The sequence below is a fragment of the Vombatus ursinus genome, unplaced genomic scaffold (assembly GCF_900497805.2).
Source record: "Vombatus ursinus unplaced genomic scaffold, bare-nosed wombat genome assembly UNPS02014808.1, whole genome shotgun sequence".
NCBI lineage: Eukaryota > Metazoa > Chordata > Mammalia > Diprotodontia > Vombatidae > Vombatus > Vombatus ursinus.
Window position 1 is genome coordinate 4,439,290 of NW_020954586.1, and position 19,958 is coordinate 4,459,247.

Sequence of the window (19,958 nt, forward strand, 5' to 3'; positions counted from 1 at the left end):
GAGGGTTATGATAATAGTCACCTTGCTTTCTAGCACGTTCAGGTTTATAAAACACTTTTCTCATCGCAGCTGTGGGAAAACGGGGAGCCCAAGTGATCTTAACCCCATTGCAAAGATAGGGAAGCTGTGGGTCATATTGGTGAAAAATTTGTATCTGATGACCCAGCCAATGAAGGATGGTGCTGGGACTCAGGCCCAAGCCTCCTGACTCTAAGTCCACTCTGTCCATGCTTTGTGGAGGTTAAGTGGGTAGAAAGCAGGGCTTGCCTAGACCTTCTGTGACTGGTTGCTATTGCAGCTGAAGTCCATTGGCCTGTTGCTGTGATGGTGTTTCCCAGGAGATCGTTTGTAAAAGCTGGAAGTGGAGATTGGACAGTAAAACAAAAGAGGAACTTTCTGAGGGCCCTTGTGCTAGGACTTGATATAGAAAGGTTTCAGCATGAAAGCAGATACCTGGGCAAAGCAAGGATGCAGCCTCGCACAGTGATGGTTTCTAAGAACTTTCAGCCGGACTGTTAGAAACCATTCTCATTGATGAACGATGGGGAAGTTTTCTGAGCAAACTTTCAGATGCATTTGGCAGTTAGTGAGAGTGAAACTAGCCACGTTCTTGGACAGAGGCTTTGTGGTCAAGAGAGGCCCCAAAATGAACAAGGACAAACGTGGCTGAGCTGGCATGTGCTTCTTGAGCCTTTGTTTGGGTTTATATTTTCCCTGATAGCTGATTTGACTGCTGGCACATACATCTGAATTGATAGATTCATTCACGTCAGAGTAAATTTCAGTCAGCAAACATTCACGTGCCAGGCAGTAGGCTAAGTGCTACGGATACAGAAAGAACCAAAAGACAGTCTTTGTCCTCAAGAATCTTATATAATCTAATGGTGGCCAGGGGTGGGGAGGGGGCGGGAAACATGCAAACAAATATCTACAAAGCAAGCTCCATACAGGAGTAATAGGAAATAATTAACAGAAGAAAGAAGTAGAATTAAGAGGGGTTGTAAAACCCTGCTAATAACAAGATGGGATTTTAGTTAGGACTTAAAGAAAGTGGAGGAGGTCAGTAGTCGAGGGGAGGAGGGAGAGTGCTCCAAGTATGAGGAAGAAGGATAGGCAGAGAAAATGCCCAGAGCCAGGAGATGGAGGGTCTTGTTCATGGACCATCCAGGCTGGTGTCATTGGGTGGAAGAGTATGTGGTGGAGAGTAAGGTGTAAGAAGGCTGGAAAAATAGGAGAGGGCCAGGTTATGAAGAGCTTTGAATGTCAAATGGGATTTTATATGTGATTTTGGAGGCAATAGGGAGGCTAGACTAATTGAGTAGGGTGTGACATTTGGACTTATGCTTTAGGAAAATCTTTGGTGGCTGAAGGGAGGATGGCTTGGAGAGAGAAGTGAGGTAGGCAGATCCTCCAGCAGCTCAGAACACTAGGGGTGATGTGATGAGTCTTTCACAGGTGATCATTGTTACAGCATTGCTATTACTGTGTACAGTGTTCTTCTGGTTCAGTTCACGTAAGTGTTTCCAGCTTTTTCTGAAAGCATCTTGTCATTTCTTATAGTATAATAATATTCTATCACAATCGTATCACAGCTTGTTCAGCCATTCCCCAGTTGATGGGCATCCCCTCAATTTCCAGTTCTTTGCCACCACAAAAAGAGCTGCTATAAATATTTTATACATAGAAGTCCTTTCCCTTTTTTTTAATCTCTTGGGGGATACAGACCTAGTAGTGGTGTTACTGAGTCAAAGAGTATACACAGTTTTATAGCCCTTTGGGCATAGTTCCAAATTGCTCTCCAGAATGGTTGAATCAGTTTAAAATGCCACCACCAACTGTGCATTAGTGTCCTGATTTCCCACATCTCCTCCAGCATTTATCATTTTCCCTTTCTGTCAGCAGGCAATCTAGTAGGTGTGAGGTGGTACCTCATAGCTGTTTTAATTAGAGCCCTTTTTCAAAGGACTTTAAATAGCTTTGATTTCCTTGTCTGAAAACTGCCTCTTTGTATCTTTTGACCATTTATCAGTTGGGGAATGACTTGCATTCTTATAAATTTGACTTGTTTCTCTATATATTTGAGAAGTGAGGCCTTTATCAGAGACACTTGTTATAAAATCCCCTCCCCCCTTTCTGTTTTCCCTCCAATCTAGGCTTTGTTGGTTTTGTTAATTATGCAAAATTGTTTTAATGGAATAAAATAATAATCATCCATTTTGTGTCTCATAATGCTCCCTTATCTCGTTTGGTCCTAAATTCTTCCCTTCTCCATACATGTGACAGGTAAACTATTCCATGCTTCCCTACTTAGCTTATGGTATCACGTTTTATGTCTGAAACATGTACCCATTTTGACCTCATCTTGGTATATGGTGTGAGATGTTGGTCTGTACCTAGTTTCTGCCAAACTATTTTCCAGTTTTCCTAGAAGTTTTTGTCAAATGGTAAGTTCTTGTCCTAAAAGCTTGGATCTTTGCATTTATCAAACACTTTTAAAGTCATTACCTACTGTGTCTTGTGTACCTGTTCTATTCCACTGATCCACCACTTTATTTTTCAGCCAGAACCAGAATGTTTTGTTGATTACCACTTTATAATATAGTTTGAGATCTGGTATATCTTGGCCACCTTTCTTTGCATTTTTAAAAATTAATTCTCTTGTTATTCTTGAGCTTTTGTTCTTCTAGATGGAATTTTTTTTAGTTTCTATAAAATGTATTTTTTTTTGGTAGTTTGAGTAGTATGGCAACATATAAGTGAATCAATTTAGGTAGAATTGTCATTTTCATTATATTGACTAGGCCTACTCATGAACAATTAATATTTTTCCAGTTCAGATCTGACTTTATTTGTGTAAAAAATATTTTATAACTGTGCTCCTATAGTTCCTGGTTTTGTCTTGGCAGATAGACTTCCAAGTATTTTCTATTGCCTACGGTAATTTTAAAATTTTTGTCTTTTGCTGCTGGACTTTTTTGGTAATTGTTAGCAATGCTGATGATTTAAGTATTCATTTTCTATCCTGCAACTTAGCTAAAGTTTTAATTATTTCAGCTAGTTTTTAATTGGTTCCTTAGGATTCTCTAAGTTATTCCATCCTGTCATCTGCAAAGAGCGATAGTTTTGTTTCCTCATTGCCTGTTTTCATTCCTTCAATTTCTTTCCTTCTCACTGCAATAGCCGGCATTTCTAGCACAATCCCGAGTAATAGCGGTGATAACGGCCGTCCTCATTTCGCCCCTGATCCTGGGGAGGCTTCCGGCTTTGTCCTCATTACAGGTAATGCTCGCTGATGGCTTTGGACAGATCCTACTTATTCTTTTAAGGAGCCTCCACTTATTCCTATGCCTTCAAGTTGTTGTTTGTCCTTCTTTCTGAAGGAGGACCAATGACATCAGGAGGGTGATGTCAGGACTTGGAAGTGAATTGGATTTAAGCAAGTCAGAGCTGCGCAAAGTCATCAGCCTCACTGTCTCCACCAGAGCGTTGGAGTCCAGTAGCAAGACATAGGTCAAGATGACTGGTCATCCCCCTCTGCCCCGAATGCATGGGGAGCCTTTTTTTTTTTTTTTTGTAGGCTAAGGTCTTTCCCAGGTCTCGGTTTGTCTGAGACAACACCCAATCAATAGTTAAATGCTAGGTAAGAATTGAAGCAAAAGATGGCCTAGTTTTCCTTCGTAAAAGGATCAGTCTGGGAGGGGAAGACCCTCAGAGTTTCTAGCCAGAACAGAAACAAATTTCTGTTTACACTCATTTTAAACCATCAAAATTCAAACACTGAGCAAGTGAGGCTTGGGCTGGAACCTATTATTGGCCAATCTCTTTCAGTAGATGAGCGGTAAGGACTAAGAGGTGATGAGGCCCTGGAACAGTGGAAAGTAGGAGGTGAGATGAAAGACTGTGAAGGCCAATAAATGTAGAGGTTGAAAGAGTGTGAGCAAAGATGGTGGCTAGGTACTAAGTGAAAGATAGCCCCACCCTGGCCAGCTAGGCCCTCATCGGATCTCTGAAGCTGCCAACCTGGAGGGCCATCCCTCCCAGAGCCGACACGACTTGAGAGGTATCTGGAGTGACAGAAACTTTAGTCTGAACAGCTGCTCTGGATTCCTGATGCACCGGTGGGGTTTGGAAGCAACATCAGGACATTTGGCAGAACCATGGAGCTGCAGGGAAAGGGAAGAGTGTTGAGGAAGACCCTGCAAAGGACTGAGTTGTTTAGCTGAGCATCTTTGCTTGGGACACTCGTGTATCTGGCTTGGGGGATGGTAAGGTCTGCCGGCACTGCTGGTATGGGCGGCTAACCCAAGAGCAGCTTGGAAGGACCGGAGTAAAGTGAGTTTCGTTCAGTTTAGTCGGTTCCCAGTCGGAGCTAGCTCATGTTGATGTTGGTGGGGGGAGGAGGAAGAAGAAGGTTCACTTTGTGTTTTTGTTTTTGTAAACAAAATAACGTTTCAGCGCTTTACGGCCTAGTTGCATTTTTTAGGGCAATTTTTATTTAAATAAAAACTATGACTAGGCCCCGTCCTTTGGTGTTGAGTCAGGGATCAGGATAGCTCTTGTAGCTGCTGGGCAGGGATTGTTGAAGCCAGGCTATCCCGAGTCTTCCGGTGACCAGATGCAAGACCAGAGCAGTCACTTGCCCTGGTCTTAAGGAAGATGCGGGACATCAGCACGCAGACCTTAGTTACCTGTGGAACAATGGTTCCACATTTCTCCTCTTGTCAGAGACACCAGAGAAGTTGAATGACTCATGGGATTTGGGCTTGGAAGGAACCTTTGTCCAACTCTCTCATTTCACACACGAGGAAACTGAGGCCCAGAGAGAAGAAAAGTTAATTATGCAGAGTCATGCCTTGTGGCGAGGGGCTGAGCTGGGGCCGAACCCTCTCCTGCTGCACTGCAGCCGCGTCCTCTGGGCTTCTATGCTGTCACGCTCCGCATCCTCTTCATGAGCTACTTATTCTCTTGGTGTTTCTCATGTCTTCTGTTCTCTCCTCCTTTCTTTCCTTCATCCCCAACTCCTGCTTTGCTCTGTTGGGTGGAGTGTACTCCTGTTTGGGCAGCTAGGTGGCACAGTGGATGGAGTGCTGGGCCTGGACTCAGGAAGACCCAAGTTCAAATGCAGCCTCAGAGATTTACTAGCTCTGTGACCTGGGGCAAGTCACTTAACCATGTTTGCCTCAGTTTCCTCCTCTCTTAATTGAGCTGAGAAGGAAATGGCAAACCACTCCAGGGTCTTAGGCAAGAAAACCCCAGACGGGGTCATGAAGAGTCTGCAGGACTGAAATGATGCAGCAGTGGCCGCGGCGGCAGCCAGCTCCTGTTTGACTTGGTCACGGGTGGGGCCGGTATAATTAAGTGCCTGAACAGACTGCAGGGTGAAATGGGGTGTGGATTTGGAGTGGAAGGCACAGAAAACAGAAACCAGCCGCTCAGCGAGTAGCTGGGGCCCCGAGCTAGTAGAGTGGGTGAGGTATTCATTTTATTGTTCTTTGTTTTAAACTTTTTATTGATACTTTTGGGTTTTTGCCGCCTTCGTTTCTGAATATATTCCCCTGTTCTTCCCTATCAGTCAGCCGTCCCACGTAACGAAGAATTCAAAAGAGAGAGGAAAGAAGCTCAGCAGAAGGAATCCCCGTGTTGATAGAGTCTGACCCACACGTGTTATTCTACTTGGCACTCGTGTGTTGTCAGTTGAGGGCACTGGCAAGATGAATTTTAGGCTATTGTCTTCTACAGAAAACAACGTAAATACTCCTTATTTAAAGGAGGGAAGGAAAGAGAACTGGCCTGGGTTTGATTCCCAACCCTGCTACTTACTGTCTCCAAATATGCACAAGGGGCTTTGCCTAATGAGGCCTCAGTTTCCTCACCAGTGTATTCAGAATGACTTGCCATCCTTTAAAAGCCCCAGACCTCCTTGTTTTCAAAAACAGATTTGTCTAGCTGGACCTTCACCATATTGTGTTGGTGAATTGTTTTTTTTAATCCCCAATTGTGGGACATTATGTGTATGCCTGTTAAATTGTATCTTATTAGATTCTGCCCAGTATTCTAACCTGCCAGAATCTCTGAATTATAATTATTATGTTGTTTGATCTACAACTACAACCCAGTGAGGTAGTTACTGTTGTCATCCTCATTTTATGGATAAGGAAACTGAGGCAAACAGAAGGTCACTAACTCACCCCAAGCCACACAGTTATTAAGTGTCTGAGGTCGAATTTGAACTCAGGTCTTCCTGGTTTCAGGTCTAGTCCTCTATCCAGCCACCAGCTGCGAGCTATTATGTCATTCTATCTATGCCATTGTGTAAGTTATAGATAAAAACGTTCAAAAGCCCAGGACTCAGCATTCCTTTGGAGACCTCCTGGTAACTTGACCACTAATGACTATTCTTTAGGTTTGGTCATTCAGCCGGTCCCCAGTCCAGGTGATTGTATTATCCTGTAGCCCCAGCCTGGCCACGTTTTCCACAAGAATGAGCATTGTGCGTCATCAGAGACTTTGCTAAAGGGTGCCTAACAGCTCTCTGCAGGTTCCTCCTTCTTTCTGTCAGTCTGGTAACCCTGTCTGTAAAGGAAATGATGAGTCTGGCAGGAGCTGTCTTTTTTTTTTTTTTTTTTTTTTTTGTACCTTTGTTTCGTTGGTGCTTTTCATTTTGACAGTGTGGTCCTCTCCAGAGATTCAAACCCTCCTCCTCACCCCCTTGGGAATTGACCCCCCTTTTTTTCTTTAAGCAAAGACAGACAAATAAAGGCAAACAGTGACCTGTGTGTGATGGCCCTGGCCCTCTCTGTGGGGGAGGGCTGGGAGGGCAGGGGCTTTTCATCCTCTCCTGTTCTCTGGAGTCAGGGCCTGGGCTCCTTCCCACTGGAGCCATCTTTGTGTATTTCACCGATGTTGCTGCTGCTGCTTTGAATTCATCAGTTCAGATGGATCTTTCTCTGAATTCCTCACACCTGATGTTTCTTACTTGAAGTCGGCCAGCAAAGCTAGGCTCACCTGCCCCTTGTTAGGCAGGTTGTTGTCAAGATTATTTGTGCGTGGAATCCACAGGCTGGATTGGATGAGCCCTGACGTCCTTTCCAACTGTGGCACCCACTGATTATATTAGTCACTCCGGGTTGGTGTTGGATGTGTTCCAAGGATTAATGGGAGTATTTTGGAGAGGTTTTAAATGGAAAGGTTCTGTTGTTTTCATTAGTATTATGTTGAAAAAAGAGGATGTAACTTTAAGCCTATAGAACTTACTTTTCCATGCCAGTGTGACAAATAATGGCTTCACCATAATGAAGACTCTTTATTCCTCAGTCTAAGTTGTGAGATAGAAAACCATCAGGCACCTCAACTGGAATCAGTTCTGAAGAATAAAAACATGTTTTGACCATTATCAGAATTACAGAATTGGCAGAGTTTAGACGGGCCGAGTAGTCAGACCCATACAAGAAAAACAGAAACCCACTAGGCCGTGGCCAATGAGATAGAGCGTTCTACTTGTTAGGACGTTTTCCTGACCTGAAGCCTGAGGAGCTGCCTCTTTGCCAGCTTCTGCTTGCTCTTCCTGGTTTTGTCCTCTGAGTCCTAGGAGAATGGGTCAAGTGCCTCTTCCCATGAGGGCCCTTCAGCTACTGAAAAGAGCTTGTCAGGTTAGATATTCTACAATAATAGGTGTGTACTCTTACTTTTTTCCTCCATCATTATTGAGAGGGTAAAGGGTGGAAACAGGAAGACATCTGTTAATTTAGAAAATGGCTGCTAGGGGAAGCTAGGTGGTGCAGTGGATAGAGCACCAGCCCTGGAGTCAGGAGGACCTGAGTTCAAATCTGACCTCAGACACATGATACTCACTAGCTGGGTGACCCTGGGCAAGTCCCTTAACTCCAATTGCCCCCCCCCCCAAAAAAATGCCTGCTAAAGGTCTCTGTAGAGTTTGTCATTTACTGAGGGAAGGGGATGATAGAAGCTTATCTTTTAACGAAGAAGAAAAGTATGTACAGAGTATACACTGTATTAATATGCTTAGATTTAGAGCCTTCAAAGAAATCATTTAAACATCCCCCCTCTGTAAAGACGCCACATACTGAACTGAACGGAAATGGTTCATTTGACTAGAACTCTCCTCTCACCCCAAGACTTGGTACATCGGAAGAAGTTAGAGAACCTGGAGCCAGAGATCCTGGATTCACATCCCAGCCCTGCCACATACCACTGATGTGACCTTGGCAAAGGCCCTTAGCTTCCTTGGGCCTGAGCTTTCTCGTTGGTAAAATGAGGGTGTTGGAGAAGAGGACCTTAAAGGCCCCTTCCAACTCTACCTCTGCATTCCTGGGATCTTATCTGGACAAATAACTCCCTTGATTCCTTAACCCAAATATGAATGAATGAAAAAAGTATTCTTGAAGCCAAACACGAAGGGCACAAGGAGAAAGGCAAGGCAGTGCATCCTTCCAAGGAGCTCACAGATGACATATAGAAAAGGTTTCAGCTGTAAGTGAGTTGGGAAAGCCTTTTGGTCCTTAGATTGCAGCAGCAGAGAAGGCAGGAAGGCCTTGTTTTAGCGTCATTTCCACTGATGAATAGTCTAGCCGGCTGATGAGCCATTTGGCAGTGCCAAGGACTTTGGTGGTGAGAACTTTCTTTTCTGGGTCTTCAGTAGTTGGCCTGCTGAGGCAGTGGGGGAGCAGAGGGCTGTAGGGGCCATGGGTGTGGGTCATGATTCCCCAAGGGCTGGGGGGCTGGAGCACCTGCAGGGGTCATTGGAAGGTCATGTCTCCCCAAAGGCTGATTCTCTGGATGTCATCCCAGTGACACCAGAATCTTCATTCCCCATTACTGAAATGTTGTTACCCTTCTCCTGTATAGGACAAATATCTTTTGTCCATTTATGTGTTGGTTTGATCTTCTCTTGTCCACTCATTTCTTTATCATCTTGGCCTCTGAGCTCTCTGAAAGGACAGAAAGGCCTTGTGACCATATACCTCTGAACTTGCTTCTTGGTGCAGTCATGTGGATATCTCGGCACACTTCCCCAATCTTCCCTGAAAGCATTTGCAGCCAGGAGAGAGAAGACAAAGAACCATATGCAGTAGAGTCCTCTAGGACTGTAGGTTCTGGCTTCCTGCTTCCATTGGGGCTGGCAGCATGGTAGTGATTGACTACGTGAACCCATCTTTACAGAGAGAGAACTTAGCAGATGACATGAGGACAAGAAACAGGGAGGACAGAGGACCAGGACTGCGAAACCGGATTGGAGGGTGGCCTGCAGAACTGTGAGAATGATTGTATTAGGAGAGAAAATCAGGCAATCAGTAAACATTTATTAAGCACCTACTGTGTTAGTCCTTGGGAATGTGTCTCCAGAGATTGTAAAAGAGCTGCCTCCCCCAACGACCCAGGTGTGATCCCAGCCTCCACAGTTCAGAAACTTGGTTTTATCAGTGCCGCCAGGGCTGATCAGTGATTCGAGACTCAATTTTTAAAAAGATTCATTGGAAATCAAAATGCTATCATGATTAGTCGTCCACGTAGAACTACTCTTTCTTGGTGGGTCTATTAACTTGAAAGATTGTTTGATGAGCATGAAATCATAAGAGAAAGAAATCAACGTGTGGAACACAGTGCTAAGAACATTGTCGGGTTGTTGACTTTGGCGCCATTCAATCCCTTTGGTAACCCAGAGGGATCAAGCTTTCCTGGTGTGGGGGAGCTAGCCCTCTGGTGGTCAGCCTCCCCCAGCCTTAGCTAGGCTGATCCTCAGACATCAGACAATCTGTCATCAAAACGGATTTGAAACCTTTGGAACTGCTGGAGCTTGTGTTGCACAGTCATGGCTTCTGAAAGAACCCATCCCCCCCCCCCCCCACAACATTAGGTTAATGATCTTAATGGAGGGACGTGGAAATATCACCAGTGACTAAACCATTCTTCAGTCCTTGAACATCTGGCCTTTCTCCAGTTGTCTTTTCTCTCTTACAAATAAAGCTCAATGACTTTTTTTTTTGTACAGAGAACTCTTGCACACGCACACACACAAACACACACACACAGAGACACACACACCCTCTCAGTAACACTTCTAAATTAAATTCCTAGTGGTGGGATCCTGGAGTCCAAGGGTCTTGAAGTCTCAGAGTCCAGGGGAATATCATACATGCATGGCGTTCCAAGACGGGCAAAAGGAAGGCTAATCCTCAGGCTGCTGGGCTGACGTAGGCACATTAGGACTCAGAGCGTGTGCTTGGCAGGAAGGTTGGGTTGGATATGAGCAGTATCTCGGATTCTCTGATATGGGAAGTAGCATGAACAGCAACACAGTCATCGAGGGGGAAGAAAAACCTGCCTGAGTTCTCTTCTGCTGTATGTTGGGCTCTGTGACCTTGGGTAAGTCATTGAACCAGAGCTTCCCTTTACTCCCTTGGGGAAGATCATCTTTGCTGCTCTGTGGGGAGAGGGGCTGAGTAGCTGCCCTCACAGCTGCAGGACAGGGGAGCCTCATTGGCAGTCACCATTGTCTTGCTTTTGGGGGAACGATGAGAGAACGTTCTACTCGAGATACCAGAGGCCTTTGACTGTTCTGTTTCTGTATGGAAGGGCTGACTGTAGCTGGAGGGTCGTGGTATCCCTGGGCTAAAGACGCCAGTTCCTGCTAGGAAGCTGTTGCAGAAAATGGAGTGAGAAGACTCTGGGCCCTGGCGAAGAGGTGGCTGAACGAGTAGGTCTGTATCCCAAAGAGATTATAAAAATGGGAAAAAGACCCACATGTACAAAAGTATTTACAGCAACTCTTTTTGTGGTAGCAAAGAATTGGAAATTGAGGGGATGCCCATCAATTGGAGAATGGCTGAACAAGTTTGGTATATGAATGTAGTGGAATACTATTGTTCCATAAGAAATGACGAGCAGGTGGACTTCAGAAAAACCTGGAAAGGCTTGTATGGCCTGATGCTGAGTGAATTGAGCAGAACCAGTAGAACATTCTACACAGTAACAGCTACATTGTGCAATGACTGACTTTGATAGACTTAGCTCTTTTCAGCAATGACATGATCTAAGACAATTCCAAAAGACTCATGATGGAAAATGCTATCTACATTCAGAGAAAGAACTATGGAGTCTGAATGCAGATAGAAGCAGACTGTTTTCCCTTTCATTTTCTGTTTTTTCTTTCTCATGGTTTTTTCCTTTTATTCTGATTCTTCTTTCACAACATGACTAATATGGAAATATGTTTAATATGATTGTACATGTGTAGCCTATATCAGATTGCACGCTGTCTTGGGGAGGGAGGGAGAAAAACTTAGAACTCAAAATCTTATAAAAGTGAATGTTGAAAACTAAAAATGAATGAATGAATGAATGAATGAATAAATAAGAGGTGGCTGAAAACACGAATGGGAAGGGGCGGATGCTAAAGAAGATCTGGTAGACTGTGGAGCAAGCATTCATTAGCACCGACTCTGGGCCAGGCACTGTGCTAAGTGCTCTTTTTACAAATATTATTTGAATTCAGGTCTTTCTGACTCCAGGGCTGGCACCGTCCACTGCACTGTGTCCACATACTTAAAGGTTGGTCGTAGGCCTGGTGGACTGGTCTTCCAGTTTGGTGTTAACAGCCAGGTTGGGATATCTTCTTTGTACAGAATCAGATTTGGAGCTAGATGTGGCTTGATCATGGCCTTGTACGGCCCCTTCATTTTACAGTTCAGATATGGAAACCTCAAGGGAAGAAGTGAGTTGTCCAGGGCCATGCTGATCAGTGAGTGGCAGAGCTGGGTTTGAACCAAGATCCTCTTGACCCACCTTCAACACCATTCTGCCTCAGTGGCTAGCAGAGATGTTTAGGGCAACGTCTATTCACAGTTTTAAAACCGCGTTTGTTTTCAGAGTTTGTGATAGGAAAGGTAGGTGGCTGGTTGTTGGAGATTGTGAGCCCTTACAGAACTGAAAGGCAGCCTAGCCCCTGGATGGTCTGTCAGAAGGCATTCCTGGCCCCATGAGTAACCAACTTTCTGCTCACCTCAGCCAGAGTCATGTTCTAGCTCTGCTAGCCCACTCGTCAGTGCCTGTGGCCTGCGTGTCCAGTTAATGCTCATATCTAGACTGCTGACTTGTCATTTCATTCCCTTGCTTCCCACTTTATCTGACTTCCCTGGTGCGAGGCTTGAGATTGTGACCAAGTGAACGCACCTGCCCTGGTCAGTGCCCTTACTGGTCCTTGTAAAGTCTGCATCCTCTTGCCCCTGTTACCACCTGACGTGGCCTGTTTCCAGATCGGGGTCTGTGTCCTCCCTGGCTCACAGAAATACAGCAAGGGGAAATCTGTACTCTACAGGAAAATTTTGAAATTTAGCAGTAGTAGTACTGATTGATTAGCTATTACTGACATATGGCACGCATGGGTTGAGAGTAAGACTTGCTTACAGCGATAAATTACATACTACATTATGTTTCCAACACAAATACAGTATTCCGAAATCAGGGGAAGAACCCCTGATGTAGCTAAAGTGAATCTGGGGAAAAAAGGTGCCATGAGAACCAGGAGAAGGTGGTACACAGTAACAGCCACGTTGTGCTGTGACTAATATTGATAGACTTAGTCCTTCTCAGCAATGCAATAGAAATGGAAAATACAGCAGAGAAATTGGCCCATGTATGGCATCTCCACTCTGGTACATCCACAAGGGAACACTTTTATTTCTCTGTTCTTGTTGTGTGGTAACTTTAAAAAAACATATTTTTTAATTATCAAAAATCTCCCTTCTCTGGGGCAGCTAGGTGGTGCAGTGGATAGAGCGCCGGCCCTGAAGGCAGGAGGACCTGAGTACAGATCTGGCCTCAGACCAAACACTTGACACGTACTAGCTGTGTGACCTTGGGCAAGTCACTTAACCCCAATTGCCTCACCAAAAAAGAAAATAAATAAATAAAAAATAAAAATAAAGCTTCGAGTCAGTTTAAAAAAAAAAAAAATCTCCCTTCTCTACCTCCCACCCTCCATCCCCAGTTGAGAACGAAAGAAGAGCACAGCCCCTGTTTCAGATATGTGCAAGGACCTTGTCTTCCTCACTTAGAAGGTGAAGGCCTGAGCTCGGTGGCCTTGCATTCCTTTTTGGCTCTACCCCTAGAGTCCCACCGTGACTTCTGCCTTTCACTTTTTCGCTTCTTCAGTTCCTGGCAGCTTTTCTTCTACTTTCAGCCCTTCTCTTTGGCCTTCTGATTTTGTTTTCTCCCTGCAAAGGAGGCCGAGTCCCCATTCATAGGTACCCGGCAGTCTCTGGGCTGCTTTCTACCCTCATGTGACCGCATGACCCGGTCTTTCCCACTTGCTTCGAAGTCAGCTGGCCTCAAACATCTAGCTACTTACTCCCTTTTCTGCTAATGAGGATGACTGCTGCCAAGTAATTTGGATGGGCAAAAAAAAAAAAAAAAAAAAGAAATTTACTGCCTGGGTCGTTTTCCTCCTCTGTGGTGTGTATATAAATGTCAGGTTATATTCCAGAGCCTCTGAGTGAACGTGATGAGAAGTGCTGCGTTCGCTATTTAACTGAGTATTTGCAGATCGGTGCATCAAGGTTCTTTCCTTGTGAAGCCTGTCCTGAGCTCCCTTTCTCCCCTCCTCCCTATCTTCTATCACCCAGCTGCCTTCAGCCACTTTCTGCTCCTTTCCCCCTGTCTCATGTGATGATGTGCCCTCCTCTTTACAAAGGCAAACCCCTCTACCTGCACCAGTGATCTCATTCCATTGTCTCCTCCCACAGATCGCCCCCTCTCACAGCCTCACTCTGTCCCTTATCTTCAATGTCTCCTTAGCTATTGGTTTCTTCCCTGTTGCTGACAAATATGCCCATGGCTCCCCCATGTGGAAAAACCCTCCCATTATCCTTTTATTCCCACTAATCATTGTCCTGTATCTCTTCTCCCTTTTGTGGCTGAGCTCAAAAAGGCTCCTGGTTTCCCTGACTCCACGATCTAGGAGCCATCCTGGGCTCCTCGCTATCTCTCACACTCCCATATCTAATCTGTTGTCCAGGCCTGCCGATTTGCAGCTTCTCTCTAATGTGACCCCTTCTCTCCTCTGACGCTGCTGCCACCCTAGTTAAGGTCCTCGCCTCATACCTGGACTATGCCGAACGCCTGTGGGTGGATCTGTTGGCCTCCAGTCCATCTTCCATTCAGCCACTAAAGCATCGCTTTGATTCTATCTCCCCCCATCCCGTAAACTCTTGTAGCTCCCTGTTGCCTGCAGGATCAAATACAAAATGCCCGGTTTGGCATTCAAAGCCCTTCATAACTAGCCCCCCTCTACCTTTCCAGTTTTCTTACTCTTTACTCCCTAATGAGCACTCTTTGATACAGCGACACTGGACTTCTGGGTGTTCCAACAACAAGACCCTCCCCCCTCAGCATTCTCTCCGGCTGTCTCCCATGTCTGGAATTCGCTCCCTCCTCATCTCTGCCTCCTGGCTTCCCTGGCTTTCTTTAAGTTCCAACCAGAATCCCATCTTCTACAGGAAGCTCTTCCCAGCCCCCTTAATCTAACATCTTTTCTCCTAGTTTTTTTTTCCTGCTTGTCCTATATATAACTTGTTTGTATAGATTTGTCTCCCTCGTTAGATTGCAAGCTCCTTGAGGGCAGGGATTGTCTTTTCTCTCTTTTTGTATCTCTAGTATTCAGCAGAGTGCCTGGAACATAGTAGGAGCTTCCTAAATGATTTGGCTCTGAGGGTCCAGAAGGTACCTCACAAATGAGGGAGTCTGAAAATGCGAGTTCTTACTGGACCCTTTGCGAGATGACAAGTGGAAGTCACTTTTCATGGATAGGAAGAGAAACCAGCTCTTTTCACATGTGCAGCTCTTGAATGACTTGAAACGTGCTCAGCTTTCTCTTACTGCTTGACCGTTTTAAGTTTGTGAAATTGACTCAAACCAAGACCACGTCATTTCTACGGAGAGCTGCCGTTACGTGGTGTGTCCGTGATGGACTTCTGCATGCAATTACATAACCAAATACCACACAGAGTTGGACACCATCAACGTTTGAGTTGTCCCTTTTACCTAGCAACCCAATCTGTGTTTCCATTAAAGTTAGAGAGAATGTGCTGACTCTGGCTAAAACTTGGAGTTTATTGTGTAGCCACGAGGTGATTTGAGCCCAATTGTTTCTGAGCTACAGAATGCGTCTCCAGAATGTCATGTGACCAAAATATGGTTCCAGTGCCTGCTTCCCAAGCTGGGGGTGCTGCCCTAAAGCAGAGCATGCTCAGCTGATGAGACACCAGGCTTCCAGCACAGACATTCCTTCTTTTACCTGGGCCACAGTGGACGTCAAAGTTTCACGTTTGAACATTTTTTCCCTCTCTGGGATCTTCTGGCTTCTGTAACAGGATCACTCAGGGCATGCTGCCCCGTCAGAGAGTCAGAGGAGGTGAAGCTGCGATCTCAGTTGAGCAAGGCCCTTCATTCATTCCACAAGCTTTATTGAGTGACCAAGGGGCATTGAGGAGCTCAAAAGGAAAGAGAACTAGTTGTCCTGCTCCTGTGGTAGAGGAGATGAGCTCTATACAGTCAGCTTGGGCCGGCCTCAGAGGCAGGAGGTACCTGTGTTTGCTTCCTCCATCCAGTGCTTTTTAACTGTGTGGCCCTGAGCACATCACTTCACTCCAGAGCCTGCCTCAGCTGATGGTTATGAGGGTCACATGAGATAGTAGATGAGGTCCACTGCAGACCTTTTTGTATTATACAGATTTCAGTTATTGTTCAAGACAATTCAGTGAGAATTTGTGAAATGACCAGAATGTGCTTGTGTGTAAGGGGCCCTGCATCTTGATCTCTTGATCCTCATGACAGCGTTGGAGGAGACAGGTCCTATCAGAGCGATTGCTTGCATTTTACTAGAGAGGAAACTGCGGCTCAGAGAGGTTGTGGGACTGCCTGTGGTACACAGCTTCAGTTCTTGAGGTAAGATCTATCTAACCTGCTAGAAGCTTTCCTCGTTTTTTAAAAAATCATTTCAGAAATACGAGTATAGCGTTTGGACTGTCCATTTGTTATCCCCTACTCTCACTACATGACTTCTCCCCACTCCCCCGAGTTATACATGGTCCTGATTGTGTCTTTTCTCAAGGGACTGTTTTTCATTTTTTTCTTTGTGTTCCAAGCATAATGCCTTTCTTGAACATAACAGATGCTAATAAAAAGCTTTTTAGGTGGGATTAGCTTTGTATGTTCCTTCTTACTTAAAAGTCATTGCCATAGAGGCTACTTGTCCCCCTCATGGATCTTTGCATCAGCCTTTAAGCCACCCGAGATTCAGATTCTTCGGAGAGCGTGGTCCCCTGGGATTTATTGCCACAGTGCCTCGTCAGGAGAATACTGCTGTTCAGTAGATGGACTTTGAGGGCAGGGAGCAGCTTGGACATCCTGAAAGAGTAGGGTAGGTTTCCAAGGCTGCTGTCCTGCTGGTCAGTTCTTGGTCCCACTGATTGTTCCTCTGTGACATCTGTCCTAGAAACACAGACTAACTCACTGGGACACGCTTGCAGCTCTGTGTCACATTTGGACTGTGCATCTTTTCAATGCCTTGGTTTTTCCTGTGTTTATTGCCAGACTGATCTCTCTTCAATCGTTATCAGCCTCCCCACGGAGCTCTGTGTCCTGTAGCCAAATGCCACTAGCACAGCAGCCAAGAGTGAGAACCTTGCCACCTTTAGGGACGGCCTTTGTGGCAGAAATCGTGAATGTGTATGTCCTTTAATCTCAGGTTACAGAAACAGAAGTAAAGGACCTAAATGAAGACAATCCCATTGCACTGCGCTGCTCAGACCACATCTGCAGTTCTTTGTTCCATTATGGATACCATAGTTGAAGAGGGACTTGTATCCAGTGGAGTGTGTCTAGAAGAAAGTGTCTCCAAGAGAGTGAAGGGCTAGAAATTAGGCCATACAAGGAACAGTTGAGGATGCTCGAGATGTGAACCCAGGAGAAACACAGAGGAAATTCCCACCTCCAGATGCTGAAGGGAGTCGCCCCACTGTGCTGACTGCTAGGTCCATTACAAAGTTATATCGTACAAGCCCCGCTGGGCCCTCCCTGCTTCATTGGCATCTTTTTTTTTTTTCCTGATTGACTCACTGTCGTACTTGTCACAAACCTTTTCTTCTCTTCCAACCACCTGGCCATCCCTTTTCTCCCTTTCTAGAGCGTGTGGTCTCACACTTGGCGGAGAAAGCAGAGCCTTTCTGTCATAAGTTCCCTCTTCTTCCCAAAATCTACAGCCTAGATCTCCTCAGCATCACTCTCATACTATCGCATTTTTTTCTAGTAGTTGAAGGAAAAATTACCCTTGTCCTTGCCAAGGCCATCCCCTCCCATCTCATCTAGGAGCTTTCCTTCCAAACCATCCTCCAGCCCTCTCTTTACACACTGACTCCTTCCCTGCAAACATGTTCACCTCCCCTGTCTAGAAAAACTTCACTCGGTCTTGTCTTGCCCTCAGACTGTCATCTTCTCCCCCTGCCCGTGGCCAACTCATTGCCTCGACTCCCTTCTCAGTCCCTTGCTGTCCATCTGCTCTTTCCAACAAGGTTGGCCTTGATCTCTTAGCTCCTAAATCTCACGACCGGCTCTCATCCTCATCTTTCTCGACCGCTGTGCAGCTTTGGACACTGTTGACTCCTATCTTCTGGACAGTCTCCTCTCTGCTGTTTTGTTCTTCTTCCTGGTGGACCAGTCGTTCTGTTTCCTTTGTTGGATCGTCATCCATGCCCCACTTCTCACAAGGCTCTGTCTTGGCTCCTTTTCTTTTTGTCCTATTTTCAGAGACCTCCCTGGTTCCCATGGATTCAGTTATCCTCTCTGTAGACGACTCCCAGATCTCATCTTTGTTTTGAACTCCAGGCCCATCACCAGCTTCCTACTGGGCATTTTCATCCAGATGTCCCGTTAGCATGTCCACCTCAAAGTGTTAGAAATGAAATTTTCTTTCCCTTTAAACTTCCCCCTCTTCCTAACGTTTCTGTTTCATCAGAGGACATCACTGTCCTTCTGGTCATCCAGAGTCACAAAGAAGATGTCCTCCTTGACTCGGCTCTCACTCAGCCCCCATATCAAATCTGTTGCCCAGATTTAACAGGTTCTGCTTCTACAACATCTCTCACACCCGCATACTTCTCTCCACTCACGTAGATCCCGCCCCCGTTACCTCTTTCGGCTCCTGATTGGCCTCCTTGTCTTGAGGCTCTTTTCTTCACTTCATCCTCTATAACGTTTCCAAATCAGTATTAGTACAACAGAGATCTCAGCAGCTCTGACCATCCCTCCCCAGCTCTAGAAGCTTCAGGGCCTCCCAGTTGCTTCTAGGATAAGACACAAACTCATGGCATTGAAAGCCCTTCCGTGTGTCTCTAGTTAGACTCACCTCCTTGATCATTCCTGTAGCAGACATTCTGTCTGCTCCATCCCTTTGCACAGGCCGTGCCTTGTGCCCCTGCCTGAAATGTTTTTCCTCCTCTCTCACCTTCTGCCTTTTGGAAACTAGCTCCCTTTCATTTTTTCTATTGTTAGTGCTCTGCTCCAGCACACGCATAGGAAATTACTTTGTACTTCCTTATCTGTGTCTGTGTTGTATCTTCCTTATGGAATGTAAGCTCCTTGAGGGCAGGGACCGTTTCATCTTTGTCTTTGTATTTCCAGGGTCTAGCACAGGGCCTGGCATATAGGGAATGGTTCAGTAAATGTCTGTTGCAATACATTGTTGGGTTGCATTGTTGCATCGTTGAATTGGCTCTCCCAAGGAATGTAAGAATATCCTTTCTGAGCCTGTGACAGGGGCTCTGCTGCAGAACCTGAAGAGGAGCCGCCATTGTATTCATTTATGTAGAATTGCAGTTAGAGGAGGATAACCATCCAGCAGAGAGCTTGCCAGCTTGTAACATGGAGCGCTCTAGTCATGGGAACAATTCATCCATCTTTGTTCCACCGAGCAAAATATTCCCCCGGGTCGTTAAGATGCGCGGTTCTGCAATCCTGCTGCATTTGGAGTTCAGAGAAAATCGAGATTAGCACGGAATGAGGGAACAGTCCGGCAGGGCTTCGAGTGAGCAAGCATGTATTACGTGCCTGCTACATGCAAGGCACTGGAAATGGAAATACCAAAAAATGAATGTTCCTGCCCTCAAAGAGATGGCATTCTATTCCGCTTGGGCTGAACTCCAGAGAATGGATCGAGCAGTGAGGAGGGCACTTGAGGTCTGGGCAGTGGTACCCGCCCGAAGAACAAACACAGCCATGAAGGGATGGGGTGGAAGGGCGGGGGAAGGGACAGTGGTGCTTGCTACTGAAGCAGCTCACGTGGTGCCAGGGGGCAGGACAGAGAACCTTAAAGATGGGCAGAATGCATAGGATTAGATGTTAGAGTTATGTGTCTTTTGATCTCATTCTCCTCCTAGATGCTAAGTTCCCTGGGAAGGGGAAGGGCAGAGAAGGGCATAGTGGCTGCTCTGTGTCTCTCCCTCACCTCAAGAGAGCTGTTCTTCATAACAAAGAATGATAAGGAAAAAGAAAAAACGGTTCAACAAAACTAACCAACATAGCCCATAATGACCTTATCTGCAATATTCCACACCTGTAGCCCCTTGCTTCTGCAAAGAAGGGAGGAAAGTGCTGCCTTTTATCTCTTCTTTGGAGCCAGATTTGCTCATTAGAACTTCATAGCATTCGGTTTCAGTTGTTTTCAAATCTCCTCAGTTTATAGAAAATTAATTTTGCAATAAAAATCAAGCTAATACTCTAAAAGTTTATTGAATGAATAAAGTAACGAATTCATTTTGGAAAAGTCAAGGCCGAAAAGTTTTGAATTGCCTGAGAAGGCAATCTAGGGATTCATTGTGGATTTTCTGAGCAGGGGCGTGGTCTGGCAATGAGAGGCTGATTTCAGGAAACTGGCTCTGGCAGGAACA

The 19,958-nt window shown here is 45.5% G+C and overlaps 1 protein-coding gene across 1 annotated transcript in view; it reads left to right on the top strand.

Annotated features, from left to right (window-relative positions):
• DIS3L2 (DIS3 like 3'-5' exoribonuclease 2) overlaps positions 1-19,958 on the top strand; it is a 356,721-nt gene that overhangs the window by 195,280 nt on the left and 141,483 nt on the right. The window lies entirely within an intron of this gene.